The sequence below is a fragment of the Orycteropus afer genome, unplaced genomic scaffold, assembly GCF_000298275.1.
Source record: "Orycteropus afer afer isolate SDZICR_OR568_19922 unplaced genomic scaffold, OryAfe1.0 scaffold00545, whole genome shotgun sequence".
Taxonomy (NCBI): domain Eukaryota; kingdom Metazoa; phylum Chordata; class Mammalia; order Tubulidentata; family Orycteropodidae; genus Orycteropus; species Orycteropus afer.
The window spans coordinates 1,649,201-1,659,945 of NW_006922132.1; positions in this window are offsets into that span (position 1 = coordinate 1,649,201).

Genomic DNA, 10,745 nt, shown 5'->3' on the forward strand with positions numbered 1-10,745 from the left:
TCTTGAGAGCTCAGAGTGCTTAAGGATGGGGGAAGTCAATAGATATGTCTACCATGGAAATTTTGAAGAAAAAATCCTCTCCTGACACATCTACCACATTTTATTGATTCTAAGGAGCAGAAGCCTTAACATCCTCAGAGTAGAGCTGACCTCAGTGATGTGGATAGAGTAAAGCTGACCTTAATGATGTGGATAGAGACTTCCATTTGCTGATGTGCCATGACTCAAAGTGAGAAGAAATAGCTGCAAGCATCCATTAGTAATCAGAACATGGAATGTATGAAGTATGAATCTAGGAAAACTGAAGGTTGTCAAAAATGAAATGAAATGCATAAAAATCAATATGCTAGGCATTAGTGAGCTGAAATGGACTGGTTTTGGCCATTTTGAATCAGACAACTATATAATCTACTATGACAAGAATGACAAATTGAAGAGAAATTGTGTGGAATTCATCATCACACAGAATATTTCAAGATCTATCCTGAAGTGCAAAGCTGTCAGTATAATATCCATTCTCTTACAAGGAAGACTGGTTAATACTATGATTATTCAAATTTATGCACCAACCACCAAAGCCAAAGATGAGGAAATTGAAGATTTTTACCAAATTCTGCAGTCTGAAATCGACCAAACAGGCAATCAAATGTATTGATTATCACTGCTAATTAGAGTGCTAAAGTTGGAAACAAAGAAGAATCACCTGCAGTTGGAAAATATGGCCTTGGTGGTAGAAATGACACTGGAGATCATATGATAGAATTTTGCAAGACCAATGACTTATTCATTCCAAATACCTTTTTTCAACAACACAAATGGCAGCTATACACGTGGGCTTTACCAGATGGAGTACACAAGAATCAGGTTGACCACATCTGTGGCAAGAGGCTATGGAGAAGCTCAATATCTTCAGCCAAAACAAGGCCAAGAACTGATTGTGGAATAGACCATCAACTGCTCATATGTAAGTTCAAGACAATTAAAACAAGCCCACAAGAGCCAAAATATGACCTTGATTATATGCCTTCTGAATTTAGAGATTATCTAAAGGAAAGATTTGATACATTGAACACCAATGACTGAAAACCAGAGGAATTGCAGGATGACATCAAGAACATCATGCATGAAGAAAGCAAAAGGTCACTAAAAAGATGAGAAAGGAAGAAAAGACAAAAATAGATGTCAGAAGAGACTCTGAAACTTGCACTTGAATGGAGAGTAACAAAGCAAATAGAAGAAATGACAAGATAAAAGAATTGAACAGAAGATTTCAAAGAGTAGCTCATGAAGACAAAGTCAATTATTATAATGAAATGTGCAAAGATCTAGAGTTAGAAAACCAGAAGGGTAGAACATGCTTGGCATTTCTCAAGCTGAAAGAACTGAAGAAAAAAATTAGGCCTTGAGTTGCAATGTTGAAAGATTCTATGGGCAAAATATGTTGAATGATGCAAGAAATATCAAAAGAAGGTGGAAAGAATATACAAAAAGAATTGGTCAATGTTCATCCATTTCAGGAGGTGGCATATGATCAAGAATCAATGGTGCTGAAGGAAGAAGTCGAAGCTGCACTGAAGGAATTGGTGAAAAACAAAGCTCCAGGAATTGATGGAATAGCCATTGAGATGCTTCAACCAACGGATGCTGAGCTGGAGGCACTCACTCAGCTATGCCAAGAAATTTGGAAGACAGCTACCTATCAAAGGTGATCCCACAGAATGTGGAAATTATCTAACATTATCATTAATACACATGCAAGTAAAATCTTACTGAAGATAATTCAAAAACGGTTGCAGCAGTATATTTACAGAGAACTTCCAGGAATGCAAGCTGGATTCACAAGGGGACATGGAGTGAGGGATATCATAGCTGATGTCAGATGGATGTTGGGTCAAAGCAAAGAATACCAGAAAAATGTTTACTTGTCTTTTACTGACTATGCAAAAGCATTTGATTGTGCGGATTATAACAGATTGTGGATAACATCGAGAATAATAGGAATCCCAGAACACTTAATTGTACTCATGAGGAACCTGTGCATAGACAAGAAGGCTGTTGTTTGAACAGAACAAGGGAATAATAGTGTAAAATCAAGAAGGGAGTGCATCAAGTTCTATCCTCTTACCATACTTATTCAGTCTGTATGCTGAGTAAATAATCCAAGAATCTGGACTATATGAAGAAGAACGTGGCATGAGGATTGGAGGAAGGCTCATTAACAACCTGCAATACACAGACGACACAGCTTTGCTTGCTGAAAGTGAGGATGACTTGAAGCACTTACTGATGAAGATTAAAGACTACAGTCTGCAGTATGGATATAGCTCAATTTAAAGAAAACAAAAATCCTCACAAATGGACCAATAAGCAACATCACAATAAATGGATAAAAGATTGAGGTTGTTAAAGATTTTATACTTGGTTCTACTATCAACACCAATGGAAGCAGCAGTCAAGACATCAGAGGGCATATTGCAGTGGGCAAATCTGTTGTAAATGACCTCTTTCAAGTGCTGAAGAGCAAAGATGTCTCCTTGAAGACTAAGGTGCACCTAACCCAAGCCATGGTATTTGCAATTGTCTCATATGCATGTGAGAGCTGGACAATAAGGAAGACCAATGAAGAGTTGATACTTTTGAGTTGTGATGTTGGTGAAGAATACTGAAAGTACCATGGACTGCCAAAAGAACTCACAAATCTGTCCTAGAAGAAATGCAGCCAGAATGCTCCTTGGAAGTGAGAATGGCTAGACTTTGTTTCACCTTCTTTGGTCATATTGTCAGAAGGGACCATTCCCTAGAGAAGGATATCAGGCTTAGTAAAGTGGAGGGTTAACTAAAAAGAGGAGGGCCCTCAACAAGATGGATTGACTCAGTGGCTGCAACAATGGGTTCAGGTATAGCAAGGATCATGAGGCTGGCACAGGACCATTCTGGCACGTGTTTCCTTTTGTTGTACATAGAGTCACTATGAGTCAAGGATGACTCGACTGCACCTAACAACAATTACCATCAAGTTACTTCTGACCTGAGGACAGTGAGACTTTGTCTCACTTCTTATGTACTTGTTATCAGGAGGGACTAATTCCTGGAGAAGGACATCATGCTTGGTAAAGTAGAAAGTAAGCAAAAAAGAGGAAGACCCTCAGCAAGATAGGTTGACACAGTGGCTGCAAAAATGGACTCAAACATACTACTGTGAGGGTGGTCCAGGACCAGGCAATGCTTCATGCTGTTACACATAGGGTATTTGTGAATCAGAACTGATTCAATAGCACCTACCTACAACCACCCAAAAATTGGGGTGCATCTTGCAACTTAAAGCAGATTGGGTGAGATATAGTTATCTTTTGCATGTGTGTTTATTTTATATTTCTAAGCTTCTCAGTAATAAAGCCTAGGTATTACAAATGAGGCATCACAATGTTGTAGGAAGAATTTTGGATTTGGGCCAGAAGACCTAGATCTCCTGGCCACACTCTCCTTTTGAACTGTGTTACCTTCAGCAAATCATTTCCTATTTCTAGGTTTCTATTTGCATATCTGAAAAATGTAGAGAATGGAGCAACTGATCCTCAGAACTCTTTCAAGGGCTCCTGCAATAGGGGGAGGAGTGACAAATCGATAGGGGTCCAGAGGTCCCCCTATGTCCTACAACCTAGAGCAGTTCTGTTTTCAAAAATAGACTTGTTTTTAAGTTTTCTGTTGAAAAATGTTTTCTGTGACTGGGGAGGGAGGGATTAAAAAAAAGATAATGAAATAACCCAATTGGGATATATAACTGCTGTTATGTGTCTAAAGAGTTTTATTTTTATTTTTAATTTTCTGCTTTACTTTTGTACTCTTCCTTTAATGATATCAATTGAGTTATTGTTTGAGAGACAGAGTGGTTAGACACACAGGCATTGGATCAGATAAACCTACCTGGTCATGAACCTCAAAAACAACATTTAAAATAAACCAATAATTAAGAAAAATCAGAGCTGATATCACTTTTTATGTGCTGGTCCTTATGGAAGCAAGTATTATTAACACCTTTATAGTGATAAAGAGAAGGAGGCACAACATCAAGTAACTTGTCCAAGCTGAAGACTGGGGTGGCTTGTGTTAGAATACAGAATTTGATGCACGGAGTGTCGATAATGAGGCTGTGTGACATTGGTCAGAAAACTATAAAAATGGGGATGCCTTTGGTATATAGGCTGTATTGAGAGAGAGAAAAAAAAAAAGGAGCTAACTCATGTGAAACAGTCAGCACAGTGGCTGAGAAATAGAAATGAAATTACCACTATTTAGGTTCCCTTCAAATGAATGCAGGGGGTCTTCATTTTTCTCTGGTAGCATAGTGCCTAAGGCACTTGACTACTAACCAGAAGGCTGGCAGTTCAAACCCACTAGCCACTCCTCAGAAGGAAGGTTGGGCAATCTACTTCCGTAGAGATACCACCTCGGAAACCCAAGGAGGGGTTGCTGTGAGTTGGGGCCAACTCGACAGCACATAACAACAACAACAACAGGAGAATACTAAGTTGGAATTCCACTCCCCTGTTATGGGTTTAATTGTGTTCCCAAAAGAGACACATTAAATCCTAATCTCCACCTGTGAATGTGACATTATTTGGAAATAGGGTCTTTGCAAATGTGTTTGGTTAAATCAACATGAGGTCCTAATGGAGTAGGGTGGGCCTAATCCAATATGACTGATATTTTTCTAAAAAGAAGACAAGAGATACAAACAGACAGAGATGGATGATGACCATGTGAAAATGGAGTGATCTGGCAACAAGCCAAGGAACATCTGTGGCCACCAGAAGCTAAAAAGGACAAAAAAGCATCTTCCTCTAAATCCTATGGAGAGAGCATGGCCCTGCTGATAGTCTGAATTCAGACTTCAAGCTTCCCAAACTGGGAGACAATCTATATCTATGGTTTTAAGCCACATCATTTGTGTTACTTTGTTACAGCAGCCCTAGCAAACTAATACACTATCCAAACCCATCTCAAGGAAAATCATGCAGGTCCTTAAGCCAGTGTTCAATTCGTGATACACACTGACCACTGGAGATGACCTTGACAGGTTGTGTTGTTAGGTGCCATCAAGTTGGATCACTATTAAGTGAACCCAGGTACCACAGAATGAAGCACTATCCAGTCCTGCACCATCCTCTTACTTGTTGCTATGCTTGAGCCAATTGTTGCTGCCACTGTGTCAACCTATCTCATTGAGAGGTTTTCTCTTTTTTGCTGACAAGTGTAGTGCCTAAGGCATTTGACTGCTAACCAGAAGGCTGGGGGTTCAAATCCACCAGCCACTCCTTGGAGGGTCTTTGGTCATTGGTGTTTAATACATCAAATCTGTTCTTCAGATGGTCTCTAATTGCAGGGGGAATACAATCAAGGTCGTATTTTGGGCTCTCGTGGACCTGTTTTAATTTTCTTCAGGTTCAATGTGAAGAAGTTTGAACATGAGCAATTGATAATCTATTGCATAGTCAGCTCCTGGCCTTGTCTTGACTAACTATATTGAGTTTCTCCATCCCCTCTTTTTACAGATGTAGTCTGTTTGATTCCTGTGTATCCGTCCAGTAAGAACCACATGTATAGTCACTGTTTATGTTATTGAATACAAGTATTTGCAGTGAATACGCCATTGATCTTGCAAAATTCTAACATGTGCTCTCTCCATCATTTCTTTCACCAAGGATACACACACACACACACACACACACACCCTGAAGGGACATAGACTATCTATTGCTCTCACATGGCACAAGCCAGCTCACAGAGGGGTTTTGGGCCAAGTCTGATCTGATAACGAATGTTTTACTAGGTTGCAACCTGTGTCTATGCCACATAGGGAACAAAGGGAGATGAGGAAGAGGTGGTGGGAAATAGGGCAAGGATTCAGGGATTCAGTATCTTAGTCATGCCTTTTTTGATAGGTATACCAACCAACATCCTTTGCTCTGGCTTAGCATTTGTGAACAGCGGCCTCTTCTTGTCTTTCCCTGGCTTTGCCCATGCGATGAAGATTAAAACAGTTTTCTGACCCATGGGTGTTCCTTATTCTCTGTAATTGTTCAGTCCACTGAGGACCCACCTCTAGAAGCTCGTATTCCTCAGGCAGTAGTATAGGCATCAGCCATTCATATATTGCACTGGGATCAGATAGACATGAGTGTCAACTTTGGTGACTCTTCCATATTTCAACTGTGAAACTTTGAACCAATTATTCAAACTCTCTCTACTCTAATTTCCTTACCTAGAAAACAGACAAGATGGTAAAACCTACATTATTGGTCATGCTGAAGAGTGTGCAGTGTCTATCACACAACTGTTGTTGAGTGCCATCCAGTTCATTCCAACTCATATGACAGAGTTGAATTGCACTGAGGGTTTTCTAGGCTGCAATCTGTGTGGCAGCAGATCACTAGGTCTTTCTCCCACCACTGAGTGGGTTCACAGCACCAGCCTTTTGTATAAGAGCCAAGTGTGTAATCATTTGTGCTACTAGGGTGCCTTGACATATTAAAAAAAATCAAATTCACTGCTGTCGAGTCCTTTTCAACACATAAGAACCCCTCCTTGGGTTTCTAAGGCGGTATCTCTATGGAAGTAGATTGCCCAACCTTCCTTCCGATGTTCCTATCTGAGGAGTGGGTGGTAGGTTAGAACTGCCAGCCTTTTGGTTAGCAGTCAAATGCTATAGGCCTTATGCCACCAGAGCTCTCCCTTGACCCATAGTGTTCATTAAATATTTCTTCAACAAATGCCTAAAAGACATGTCTGTTCTACATAATTACTCTGGGTTTCTCCCTTTGGGTCTCATCTCCCCAGTCTTATAATGAGATTCAGTATCCTAGTTTTAAGATCTGCTTTTGGCAACTTTATTAGGAAACCCCTTTGGCTTGTTGCCCTGATTTTGAATTGTGGTTTTCCATGTTGTTCCTTCCTTCTTGTTCCTTCAACAGTTTTGGCTTCTCCAACTGGTGCAAAAGACGTCTTTAAAACGTTGAAGAGCAAAGATGTCTCTTTGAAGAATAAGGTGTGCCTAATACAAGCCTTGATATTTTCAATCGCCTCATATGCATGCGAAAGCTGGACAATGAATAAGAAAGAAGAAGAAACAAATCTGTCCTGGATGAAGATGTTCCAGCATTATATCAGATGACATTCTGTTCTGAGCCATAGGGCTTTAACTGGCTAATTTTCAGAAGTACATTCATGAAGTCTGGAAACACTGCTGAGACCTGTCCACCGTGGGTGACCGTGCTAGTATTTGAAATATTGGTGCCATAGCCTCCAACATTACAGCAACATACAAGCACCATACTAGGACAAACTGGTGAACAGTTGTTGTTGTTGTTGTTGTTAGGTGCCATCAAGTTGGCTCCTGGGTTGGAAGGCACTCAACAGTGGCCTCAAACGTACCAACAATCATGATAATAATACAGAAGCAGGCAACGTTTCATTTTGTTGTACATGGATGCCAAGCGTCACAACCAATTTAATGGCAGCTATCACCAACAACACTGTCCAGCCCAGCCTCAAACTTTTCTCCTGATAGGCTTATCCAGTGTCATTCTTCAAAAGTTCTGAGGGAGGTATAATACTAACATGGATATACTGCCCGGACTTACTTTGGAAAACTAGTCACCATGGTAAATGCCTTTAAGAAGGTTATGCAAGAGTTATCTATGAAGCTGGGCCCAGAAAATAAAAAGATGAGTAGGTGCACACACTGGTAGGCTTATAGCAAATTGAATACATAATCAATTTCAGTATTCAATCTAAAGTTCAGAACCTCTAACGCTGGTCAGAACAACACAGGCCTTGGATCAAAGTGTTCCAATTGTCATGCTTTGGCAAGCACAATGGAGAACTATAATTGTGTACCCACATGCTTTGATGAGTCTGACACTGCCCCATCCTCCACCACACGTGTCCTTGTCAGAACAGATAGCCAACAGACTCCTACAGACAGGGTGTATGTGAGTCACCTTGGGGAAATCAAGACCCCAGCTGCTGAGATGAACAATTTCAAAGCTGAGGGTTTGCTGGAGATAATTTCATGCACTGCGGAAGAACCTCATCTCTGCTTGTTTGGAGCAGCAGACCAATGCCTTGCATGAGCATGCAGAAAAGCAGTGGTTCCCAGCTGGGAGTGACTAAACCCACAGGGAACATTCGGGAATGTCTGGAGATATTTATGGATGCCACACCTGGGGGAGAGTAGAGGCCAGGGATGCTACCAAATATCCTACAAGGCACAAAATAGCCCAACACAACAAAATGTATCCAACTTGCAATGTCAACAGTGCCTGGGTGAGAAATCCTGCCTAAATACTATTAGGAAGAACCAGCATTGTTTCTGTGGCTGGCATGGATCATTGTGCTCCTCACTTCCCATAAACTGGCACCAGTTTGGCTGACAACCTCATTACCATTGGTTAATGGGGGCACTGGTGGTTCAGTGGTAGAATTCTTGCTTCCATGTGCGAAACCTGGGTTTGGTTCCCGGACAACGCACATCATGCACAGCTGCACTCGTCTGTCAGTGGAGGCTTGCATGTTGCTATGATGCAAAATAGGTTCCAGTGAAGCTTCTAGACTAAGATGGACTAGGAAGAAATGCCCAGTGATTTATTTCTGAAGATCAGTTAATGAAAATACTATGTCAGTGGCTGACGTAATAGCAGCTAATGACAAGCACCATTGCTTAAGAGCACGGACTTCTGAGTTTGAATACAAGTTGTCCCACGCACCAGCTTGGGCAAGTTACTTAACTCTGTTTTTCTTTTTCCTCATCTATGACATGGGGCTAGTAATAATATTTGTCTCACAGGGTTGCTTAAAACTAAATGAAGTATTCTATTAAGAACCTAGTATAGAAGAAGCAATGTTAGCCATGATTTTTCATAATCATTGCCATATTTTAGTTGTTATTTTTGAGGTTATCCATTGTTTTTGCCAAACCACTGGCTGAAAGGCTCTTCTCCCTTCCAAACTTCCATTTGTAATCATTCTCTTCTTCCCTCAAAGTTTAGTTCACTTGTCATTTCCCATGGGAAACATTCCCAGATCTGCATGTAGGCATCAATCAGTCCCAGCTCTAGTTCCCTGGCACTTGTTTATTCCTCTCTCCACAACACTTACCTAGGAATCTGCTTATTACTCCTAATGGCTGGGGAAAACATCCTACCCCTTGTGTACCCTGGCCTAGGCCATCATATACTTAAATTTCAGTCTATCTTTACTTCAGGAATCAGCATTTCTTATGTTCCTTACCAGTAATGGTTAATCGCTGGGCTGCTAACAAAAAGATTGAGGGCTAAAACCCCCGAGGAGGCTCGGTGGGAGAAAAAACATGGTTATCTGCTCCTGTAATGCAGTTCTTCTCTTTTATCTAGGGCCTCCATGTGTTGGAATTGACTCAGTGGTACCCATTAGACAGTCTGAGAGTGCCTCCTCATTCATTTACTTAAGGCACTTGATTGCTAACCAGAAGGCTGGAGGTTCAAACCCACCAGCCACTCCTCAGAAGGAAGGTTGGGCAATCTACTTCTGTAGTCATACTGCCTCGGAAACCCAAGGAGGGGTCACTATGAGTCAGATCTGTCTTGCTGACACATAAAAACAAGAACAACAACAACAATGAACCCCTACAACATACCACTGCCACTTGTCTGGCAATCTACTTCTGAAAAAATTGGCCAGTAAAAACTTCATGGATAGCAGTGAAAGATTGTCTGTTATTGTCCTGGAAGATGAACCTGCCAGGTGGGAAGGCACTTAACATACAACAGAGAAAGAGCTGCCTCCTATAGTCAACCTTAATGATGGGAATGGAGTAAAGCTTTTGGAATCTCCATTTGCTGATAAGGAGCTCTGGTGGTGTAGTGGTTAAGACATTTGTCTGCTAACCAAAAGGCCAGTGGTTTGGACCCAAAAGCTGCTCTGTGGAAGAAAGATAGGGCAGTCTACTCCTGTAAAGATTTAAAGCTTTGGAATACCAATGGGCATTGACTCAGTGGCAGTGAATTTGAGATTGAGATTATTTGCTGATGTGGCATGGATCAAAATGACAAAATCACAGCAACCATTCAGTACTAATCAGAATGTAGAATGTATGAACTATCAATCTAGGAGAACTGGAAATCATAAAAAATGAAATGGGAGTCATAAAGATTGATATCTTAGGCATTATAAGCTACATTGGACTGCTATATATGGTCTACTACACCAGGAATAACATATTGAAGAGGAATGGCATATTGAAGAGGAATCTTATTCATGTAAAAAAAAAAAAAAAAAAAAAAATCAAAACTTGTCCTGAAGTACAATGCTGTCAGTAGAATGACAATATCCATATATCTAAAACTGTTGTTCAAATTTACATACCAACCACTACAGCCAAAACCAAAAACCAGAAACCAAAAAACCAAACTCACTGCCATCGAGTCAGATCTGCTCACAGCAACCCCTCCTTGGGATTCTATGGTGATATCACTATGGAAGCAGATTGCCCAACCTTCCTTCCAAGGAGTGGGTGGTAGGTTTGAACTGCCAGCCTTCTGGACAACAGTCAAATGCCTTAGGCACTACACCACCAGAGCTCCTACCACAGCCAAAGAGAAAGAAATTGAAGAATTTTACCAATATCTGCAGTCTGAACTTGACAATTATGTAATCAAGGTGTATTGATAATTAATGGGGATTGGAATATGAAAGCTGGAAACAAAGAA